This window comes from Solanum tuberosum, unplaced genomic scaffold, assembly GCF_000226075.1.
Source record: "Solanum tuberosum cultivar DM 1-3 516 R44 unplaced genomic scaffold, SolTub_3.0 scf00477, whole genome shotgun sequence".
Taxonomy (NCBI): Eukaryota; Viridiplantae; Streptophyta; class Magnoliopsida; order Solanales; family Solanaceae; genus Solanum; species Solanum tuberosum.
The window spans coordinates 221541-232379 of record NW_006239397.1 but is presented as its reverse complement, the minus strand read 5'-3'; positions in this window follow the sequence as shown (position 1 = coordinate 232379).

The window sequence follows — 10839 nt, the reverse complement described above, 5'->3', positions numbered from 1 at the left end:
AATACTACTTTTCAAATCCCGATTCCAAATGAACCCTATGCCAACTGTTCTGAGCTTAATCACTATGAGGAACGGGAGAAAGAGTGGAGGTCAAAGGAAGAGGCAGTCAAGCTGAATATGAAAGAAGAGATCAGGAAAGCCATGAAGGAGTTGCATTGTATTCCTGAAGTCGATGGGTTGAGTTATGAGAATTTGTGCATCCATCCGGATTTGGACCTCCCGGAAGGGTTTAAAGTGCCGAAATTTGACACTTTCGGAGGAACAGGGAATCCCTTGGCGCACCTGAGAGCCTACTGTGACCAACTCGTAGGAGTTGGCAGAAATGAAGCCTTGTTAATGCGGCTCTTTAGCCGAAGTTTGAATGGAGAAGCCTTGGAATGGTTTACTTCCCATGAGATAAAGCAGTGGTCCAGCTGGAATGCATTAGCTAAAGATTTCGTCGAATGGTTTGCCTACAATGTGGAGATCGTTCATGATCGCTATTCTTTGGAGAGAATTAAGAAGAAATCCACTGAAAGCTATCGTGAATATGCGTATAGGTGGAGAAAAGAGGCCGCCCGAGTTCGACCTCCCATGTCTGAGAAGGAGATCGTTGAAGTGTTCATACGCATTCAAGAGCCAGAGTATTATGACAGAATAATGTTGCTCATTGGAGCAAAATTTGCAGAGATAGTCAAGGTAGGTGAGGCTATCGAAGATGGGATTAAAACCGGAAAGATTTCTCGCGTTGCGGCTTAAAACTGGAAAGATTTCTCACGTTGCTTCCCCTACCGAATCTTCAGGATTGTTGAAAAAGAAGAGAGATGATGTGTCTACTATTTCCTGCGCATCTGATGAAAAAGGACACTTCAAAAAATCCTCACCTTTCAAAGGTTATCCTCAAGCTCCGCATAATTCATATCCAATTTGTTATACCCAATCAGGTTATCAAACTCCAGCATCGAGTTACCAAATTTTACCTCATAATTATCAAACTCCACCAGCGAGTTACCAAATTCCATCTCTTGTTTACCAGACTCCATCTCCATATTACCAAAATAACCATCCATATTACCAAGCTCCATCAGTTAATTGTTCAAATATCCAATCAAGTTACCAAATTCCACCCCCGTACTACCAAAATACCCCTCCGTATTACCAAGCTCCACTAGTTAATTGTCCAAATATCCAATCAAATTACCAAACTCCACATCTACACTACCAAAACACCCCTTCTAGCTACCGAGCTCCACGATACCCAAATTTTCAAACGCAAGCACCAACTCACCAAAATCCTCCAAATTACCGTCAAGGACCTTCACATCCAGGAAATAATTACAATCCTCCTCGCCTAGATCTTGAGAAGAAACCTGTTAGAGTTTTCACCCCCTTGATTGAGAGTCGAACACAACTTTTTGAGAGATTGCAATCAGCTGGCCTGATACATACAATTGATCCAAAAATGTCAATGTCAACTCCAAGTTTTATAGACCTGATCTTCACTGTGCTTACCATTCAGGAAGTGTTGGGCATAATACTGAGGATTGTATCGACTTGAAGCATAAAATTCAAGACCTGATAGATCAAAAGGTCGTCACTCTTCAGACGTCCACTCATAATGTCAATAGTAACCTCATGCCGAATCATGAAGGGTTGACTATTAATATGATTGAAGTTGAAGAAGATTTGAATGTGGAGAAAGTTATAATCTCAGCCAACCTTGAAAAACTTGAGAAAATTGTAGTCTCTCCAACCAAAAGGGAGAAACCTGAATTTGGGATCATAACACCTCATCAAGCTTTTGCTTTAGTGCCAAAAGAGGGTCAGAACAAGCTGAAGATTGATCAAGCTCTTTCAAAATCATTGCTTCACTCAAATAAGTCTTTTCCAATGCAAAATGGTCTAGGGGAAGGGATCGAAAATTTGGTCAAAGAAGGTGATATTGTGCTTAAAGAGATGATTGAGACGCCAGTCATACTAGACAACGAGCCAAAGGAGCAAATGCCTGACTGGACATCCACTCCTCTCTTGATTCCTCGCTCGTCTTGGTAGAAATGGACAATTTTCTATGTTGTTTTTAAAATTGATGTTGTTCCGAATGAGACTCGAGACCTATCCTTTACTCTATTTTTGCCTTAATATGTTTTAATTTCCCTCCTAATATTTTGAAAAAGGGAAAAATGATTTATTGTCATTGCCAGAGTTTTATTTTCTTATTTCAAATGAAAAAACTGCCTTATTGCGAAAATTTTCTTTACTTGCTTTATATTTATCTAACAAGATCTGTGTATGATTTCAGTGAAAATACTTTTAAATCTGTCAATATCATGTCATGTCACAAGCTGAATGAACAAAATTGGGTAGATGCGGAGGAATTTGGGGACTACAATGAGGAGTTCAAAAAGTTCAAAAATCACGATAAGTCAAATTCAGAAAAGATCAGAATAGTGAATCAGGAAAATGATGAACGCATCAAAGAAATCAAAATTGGTGCCTATCTGACAAAAACACAAGAAAGAGAACTCATCAGTTTGCTTGGAGAACATATCGATACATTTGTTTGATGACGTCACATGGTTGAGCATGAACATTAGATCTCACAAGTTATCAATCTAGTTAAATGTTGTCAAAAGATACCATGTTTAAAGACTCGATTTCTATCTTTTCCTTGTAACCGCCATCTAGTTAAATGTTGTCAAAAGATACCATGTTTAAAGACTCGATTTCTATCTTTTCCTTGCAACCGCCTTTTTTTTTTTTTTTTTTCTCTTGTAATCGCTTCGTTTAGAATTTTATCCCGCTTGTAATGAACTATGTCTGACCTGAATTCTCAAGAATGAGATACGTAGGCGGCCTATGTCGGCCTCGGTCAACCCCTTTTATCCCTTTTAATATCTTCTTTTGTATTTGAACTACGTTTGACCTGATTCCTGCCTCAACGGGATACGTAGGCGCCACAATGGCTCGGTCATATCTCCCGTAAGATTTCTATTTCTCTTTACAATAGAAACTGGGACAGAATTTTTGAGGGGGACTCAAAAATTCTCGAGGAAAAGATCTCTCTAACAAAGTTGAGACTGATGTTACTTTGAGATTTGCAACTGGGACAGAATTTTTGAAAGGGTCTCAAAAATTCTGTGATTTGACCACCAACGGTTAAAGATAAGCTAAGACAGTTGACTGGGACAGAAATTTTGAGAATGACCTCAAAATTTCAACAAGGTCCATCGGCAGGTTAGAGCAACTTTGAATACGTCCCAGCAAGTAATTTGACGGATCTCGAAACATCAACTCCAAATGGCGTTCATCAAGCTTGACGTGACATGACACTTGACAGTGACTTTTTCCAAACATTACTTTTGAAAATTTGTTTTTCCTAAAAGTTTTTCCTTCATGTTTCAATTATTTTTGCATAAATTTTTTTGTCTTACCTATCAAGAGGCGGGAGATCGGAGAAATCAACCGGAGATAGCAAGACAAGGAGCAGACAACCAAAGAGATCGACACAGATCAGCTCATTTCAAACTAATAATTTTTCTGTGGATACAGGTTTATTAGCTCGCCTAAAAATCAGCATATTCTTCCATTCAATGAATATGGAGAGGTCAAAAGGGTCAGAGCTCCCCAAATTGACAACTTTTCTGTAAATACAGGAAATATTTTATGCTTCTTATACCAAGAATTAAGAATATGAGTAGCATTACTTTATTCAATTCTCAGCAAGACAAGGTTCATAATGAACATGCAATTATGCTCGGAGATAGGACAAATGAAAACCTTGAAGAGAGAAATATTATTATTTTCCAGCAACTAAAGATATTTGGAAGATATTTATCTGCATTATATTATCAGATATGATAATATTCTTACCCTGAAGGTCATTTATATCGTATTGTCAAATGAGATGATACCACTACTCTGAGGGTCATTTTTATTTATATTGTCGATTGAGACGATATCACTACCCGGAGAGTCATTTATATCGTATTGTCAAAAGAGATGATACCACTACTCCGGGGGTCATTTTTATTTATATTGTCGGTTGAGACAATACCACCATCCCAAAAATATCCAGAAGATCACCTATATTTTTCGGTGAAACATTATCTTCGTTCGGTACTGGGGATGGCATCAAAAGATTCATGCATTGCGGAAAGAGATTCATGCATAGCAAGAGAAAGAATTCATGCATCGTGGGAAAAGATCATGCATAGCAAGAGAAAGAAGTCATGCATCGCAGAGAAATCATGCATCGCGAAGAAATCATGCATCGCGAAGTAAATTCATGCATAGCAAGAGAAAGGATCATGCATTGCGAGAAAAATAGGTTATGCGCGGAAAAAATAATAATTCATGCATCGCAAGAAAGAAGTCATGCATCGCGGAGGAAAATTCATGCATCGCGGGAAAGAAGTCATGTATCGCGGGAAAGAAAGTCATGCATTGCAAGAGAAAGATTCATGCATCGCGAGAAAAAAATTTCATGCATCGCGGGAAAATCACCATCAGCTACAGTTTTCGGGGAAACATCACCTGTATTATTTTTAGGAATCATTATCTTTACACATGGAAGAAAAGGAAATCATGCATCGCGAGAAATTCAACATCGGCTGCATCATTTTCATTTGCAAGAACAACATCAACAGAACTATCAACAACGACATCAAGAGAACTATCAACAACGACATCAAGAGAACTATCAACATATTACATCTACCTATTTTATTACTTTGTCATCAAAACAAGAGTACATTGAAGATTATATTACAAATACAAAATACGAGCTTTATTTGCTTTACGTCAAACTGGAGGAAGTTGACGTCAATGTTCAAGTAGAGCAATCAAGGTGTCAACACGGTAAAAGACACTATCTCTCCATTTGAATTGCATTTCTATGTTAATGAGTTTTATCTCAGTCTTTGTCGAGAGCATCCGAAAGGATGAATTCTCCAAAACAAACCACAGGTGCGGACGACATCAAAAAAGATGCAGCACAACGTGGAACTTTTTCTTAGCAGCGAACTGGGACATAGTCTAAAGGCAAGTACCAAACTCTTAGGACGCGAGCAGATGAACGACTTTCACCACAATCAAACCACACCCCTTCAGAAGGCATGTGGGTTCTTCTTAGATTTTTCAGTTCCTATTTCGCATCCGGAAAATTATGGGTTCACCGGGAGCAATTTTCCAATCTGAGTGACAATGCACCAAGAGCTTTGAAAATTATGTCCGTGTAAGTTCTTAATTATGGGTGTGAAGCGCGCCACATTCATGGCTAAGAGGTTGCAAGCCTCTTTTTCATACTCGACTTACTTTGTCGCTCTTTCGAAACCAAAGGTGATCTAGCATAATAGATTTCTTTATCAACCGGTAGAGTCGAACTACAAGCAGCCTGATTCCCTAAGATTTAAGGATATGTAGGCGGGCTCAATGTTGAAAACTCGGCTGTATTCCAACTTTCACTCTCAAATCTTATTCCCGAGCATTCTGGTATCTTTCTAATTCGGTATTGGAATGGCTTTTGAATTCTTTCAAAATCGTGCGTCAAATCAAGCGTATCGAACTACAAGTGGCCTGAATTCTCATATAGCCTGAGATATGTAGGAAACCATAAACCGGTTGAAGTTTTGGAAATTCTTGGCCGCAATTGCTCCACCATTCTAGAAGATCAATAGTAGTAGGTTATTTTGATTAATATATGCATCAAAATCATTTCTATCATTATGAGAAAGTTCAATAATACAATCTATCATATCATCAATATCATCTTCATTATTCCTGACACCCAATTTAGCCCTCCAATATATAAATTAATCATCGAGCTTTTTCAATTTTCAAACGATTTTAAGATAATTAGTTTTATAAAATTTCAAAATAAAATAAACATAGTTTGCGAGTTATTTTAAATAGTTTTGTCACTTCTTTAATATATATATATGTTTTATATAGTTATGTATATAATTAATGCATTTTATGAGTACTCAAAAATCATCTCAAAAAGATTTTATATTTTCTAATACTTTATTAGCAAAGGTCATAATTTTGAATTAATAGTTTTTATGAAATTCAAAATACTTTCAAGTTATTTTTAGAGTAACATTATCATTTTAATAATTTTAAATAATAAATATGTATATTTTTTACAATCACGTTATTTTATAAATATTTGAAAATCATCACAAAGATTCTACATTTTAGTTAAATATTTTATGACTTTAAGTTATAGTTTCGAGTTAATTAGTTTTTAATTAAACTAATTATATTTTATAATAGAAATAATTATTATATTTCGTTAAGATTAAAAAACTCGTTAATTAATTAATATTAATTCATGTAAATTAAACTCAATATGTTTATCACTTAAAAGATCTAACCCCTTTTCTTATTTGGGCCAATTTTCAGCAGCCCATTAAGTTCAATTTCCTAGCAGCCCATCAACCCATTTTTTTTCAATATCAACCCAACACTTTCATTTTTTGCCAACCCAATTAGCAGCCTCCACTAACCCAGGCCCAAACATATTACAACCAGCATATACGTACATACCCAGTACCAAACGACTCCTGTACTCTTCTTCTTCTTCCTTTTTCACACATGAACCGACCCTACCCTGTTCTTCCTCTTCCAGACGCAACAAATCTCAACAAATCCGGAAGTCTCGTCCAACTACCCTGCAATGCCCATACTCACCCCGTCCCCTCATCCTCTTTTGTAGAAAGCCCCATCCTTTCTACTGTTTCCGAAAAAAGGGGATTTGAAATTCAAATTTTAATCTGTTTTCCCTCTAATCGAATTGATTTTCTCCTATAAAAGTCCATCTTTGCTTTTCGGTTTAAAGGGGGTTGTTTTTTAGAGGAAAAATTGGAAATCTTTGACAAGAAACAGAGAAAGAATATTGAAAGGATATAGAGAAGGGAGGCATAATATAGTTATATAAAATCCATCAAAGGTTTACTTTTGGTTTTCTAGTGGTTAGGCTAAGGATTTTTAATTTCCGAATTTCCATCTCAAGCTTCCTTGCTTTTGTTCAGAATCTCTCGTAGTCAGTGGTTGACGCATTTTCTCACTCGAAGTCCTAGTTTCGCTGCCCGGAATAAGGTGAATTCTTCTCATCTTTATACTGTATTTTTTCAGTTTCTTTTATCAATGCTTGGCTAGTCATTATTGGCGTTGTTAGTTTTCCATATGTTGGAATTTAGTCGTGTTGATGACTTTAGCTGAAAATGTTTTTCCCCTATGTTTACTGTTACGAAGCACTGAGACATCGGCGTAATTATTCTATCATGTCTTGCGGCCTAGTGAATGCTGGATCATTTTCTGATGTGAAATTAATTACTGGTTAATTCTTTTACCGGCAGTGAAATGTTGTCGTTAATGTTAAAATGGAATATTTGCCTCTGATTATCTGCCTAGATTTCCTTTGGGTTCATAACTCTGTGTTTTCATCATTAAGTTGATTCCCCTTTTGTTTAAGTCAAAATTTCGGATTAAAGCATGTCTCAAAATCACGGTAGTTTGAAGGTTGTTATTCAAAAATGACAAATACATGGCTTTAGGTGTATGATGTTGGCTATTAGAAGCTTACTGCTCTTGTTCTAGTATAGTTCCGAGCGTGCTTCATTAATCGTTTGCCTTAAAAAAATAGTTTCTAACATCGTAATTTCTCCAATATAGCTACACCTTTTATGGTTTTTGGCTAAAAATGATGTGTTTTGTTTTGTTAAGTTAAAATTTGATCTCTTGCGGGTTGTTTGAAATTTCCCCTTCATGTCCATTTGAATTGCTCGTTATGCCGTCTTAGATTGGTCCTTATGCCTAACATGGTGTTGAGTTTATTGGCTTAATGATAGTAGTCTAGCATGCTTGTTTGGTCACTATGATAAATATATTAGGAGTGTTTAGAGCCTAAATTATTTGTCCCTGCAGTATGTCTTTTCCATGAGATAAATTTGAAAATATGATATTATTGCATGCTACATTTTGGTCTATGGTTGTACTTGTATGAATGATATTCTCTCCTATTTGCACGGTTTAGTTCTTGTTGTGATTAAACATTAGTGGGAGTCATTTTTGTTTTCTTTCTGATGTTTAGGCTCTAATACAATAGTATAAATATTCACATCAATACTTCTTATATTGAATATGTGGGTTGTCACTTACGTATTTTTATTTGTTTGTTTCGTCACATGTAAAATTCGCCTCGAGTCCTCATGGGCTCCTCTCATCCTCGCATCTTCCTATTGGGCCATAGAGGCCCGGATTTCTTTCTCTTCGAGTCAGTCATCGTGGTGAATTTTGGAAGCTGAAACAGTTGAAAGAGGAGTTGCATTACAGGTCTCAAAGGCTGAAAACAGGCTGAAATACATCATGTATACACTGATATACATATCAGTGCAACAAATACGTGGCTAAAATCGGAAATACAGGTCGCAGGGGAAGAAATGGATTGTATACATTTGGTATACGGTTCAATATACAAGAAAATTGGTCAAAATCCGACCCGTATACAAGAATATACAACAGATATACAAAAACGGAAATTGGGCTAAATCCCAAAGTGGCAGCGAATTTAGGCCCAAGAAAGGCCCAAATTCAATTTTTCCCTTACGCTTTATTTACTTAATTGCGATTACTTATTATTTGTTGTTTAACTCTAACTTTAGAATTTTTAATTAACTTAGTTGAATCCCCCAAAAGATGAACCATATTCTTTATGTTGGTTTCTTTAAAATAATTCATTCCTATCAACTCTTATACTTATTCAAATATTTTTAGCCAAAACTTTCACTTATCTTTAATTAGATTAAAATAATTTCTTGGTTTATCTACCAAGTTGGTTCGAATTATTATTTCTAAAAAATGACGTAAACAAATTTTAATTAATCTAATTTTGTTAAAATCCTAATTGACCAAGTTGTTTCAATTAAGATCCTATTTTCCAAAAATTTAAAAATTATTCTTTATTTAACTATTTTTATCAAAGTTAATCGAATATCGTAAAATATTATATATTTTATGTTAAATTACTTTCCTAAATATTTTTTAAAGATATGTTCTTTAAGGGTCTTTTTTCATTTAAATCACCTTTTTCACTCATTTCAAAATTGTTCTAAGTTAAAGTATTTTTTTTATTTTTTTTATTTTATTTTTAATAAACTTTAAAAAATGTTAGTCAAAACCCTTTTCAATTGATTAATAATAACGATAATAAAACATAATACTTATTTGGTCATTTTCTCAAGAAGGTTAGTCAAAACTTTTTCAATTAATTTAAAATGGTTTTCATGTTTTAATTTATTAAATTGGTTTAAAAATGAATTAAAGTAATTCTAATTAATCTAGTTTTATTAATATTCTAATCACTTATATTTCGAGTCAAATGTATCATTTTAGATCCCCTCCTCTAAAAAGCAAAACGAAATAAAATGCATCATCTATCTAATTATCTTTTAATCAAATATATTATAAGTTATATTTTATGTTAAATTATTTTTCTAAAAATAGTCAAATACATTCTAGTCAAGTCGCAGGTCAACCGCAAGTTAGCGGACACTTCGAATGCTTAAACCCTTCTCGAAGTGTAAATTGAACCCCGAACCCTCTTTGGTATTTTCAAACGATTTTTTCTGTTTAAATCTTTGAAAATTATAAGTTTTCTTAATTTCTTTAAAAAATTAAGTGGCGACTCTTTTCTAAGTATTTTTCTTAAAGTGTTTTATATATAGAACATTTCAAAAAGTGATTTTTCTAGAAATAGTTAAATTACGGCAAAACAGAAATGGCGACTCTGCTGGGAATTCAATTAGGTTCTAACCATAATGACTTGACTCTCTTTGACTATTTGCTAATATTTGTTGAATTGTTTTACCTCATATGTGCCTTATTTGCTTAAATTGTGATATCAACTGTCATTGCATGCATATCATTTATTCCGTCAAATGACATATTTTTACCTTATTTACTTAAATTGTGATATGAACTGTCATTGCATGCATATCATTTATTCCGTCAAATGACATTTTTTTTCTTTATTTCACTTAAAGGACGATTATGCGGGCCGCAGTCGTTCGTTAACCAATTGTTCTCAGAGTACCCTGGCGAATGTAGTTGGCCACTGGATGGTAAACGGTCGCTAACTACTCCAGCCCAAGTTGTCCGCTTGGGTCACCAGTCCACTTCAAATAAACCCCACTCTTAGTCAACTAGCGTAGAGCAAAACCAAATCCCAAATTTAGTGCATTTGAACTAAGTTGACCCAACACCCAAGGCGTGTTTGGGCCCATTAGAAGTCCACCTTGTGTCTATTTGGCCCATTGGTCAATAAAAGACAACCATACTTGTGTGTTTATATTTATAGGATGTATACGTCATTTGGCAAAACATTGTTTCTTGGGTCAGGAATTTAATAGTTTGTTCGAGACAAAGAAAGATCAAATTACCATTGCATCTGAAGACGTTGGCATCCAGAGATGGCAAGAAGCTTAAGAGCGAAGGACTTTTCATGGAAGTTTAGTTTAGGGTTGTACCCTTGCGCGGGACTAATTATTTTGTATCTCTTTTCCCCTATTATGTATCCCCATTCGGTTTATTCGCAAATATTGTATAAATTTGGGTTTTGGGGGCAATGAAATGTTTCAAATGACGTTATATATCCTTCAAATCGTTAGGCCTACCCTTGGCACAAAAGGGTCACATACATGTTTAGAACGCGCAATATTTGTTTATGTGTTATAACTGCTTGTGTGAATATGTTGCTTCATTTGGAGATATTCTAGCTCACTCCTCTTCAAATTATCTTCTAGAACCCTTTAAGCACAAATATCAAGTCACTACCAAAAGTGCGTCCAAATACTCTTCGAG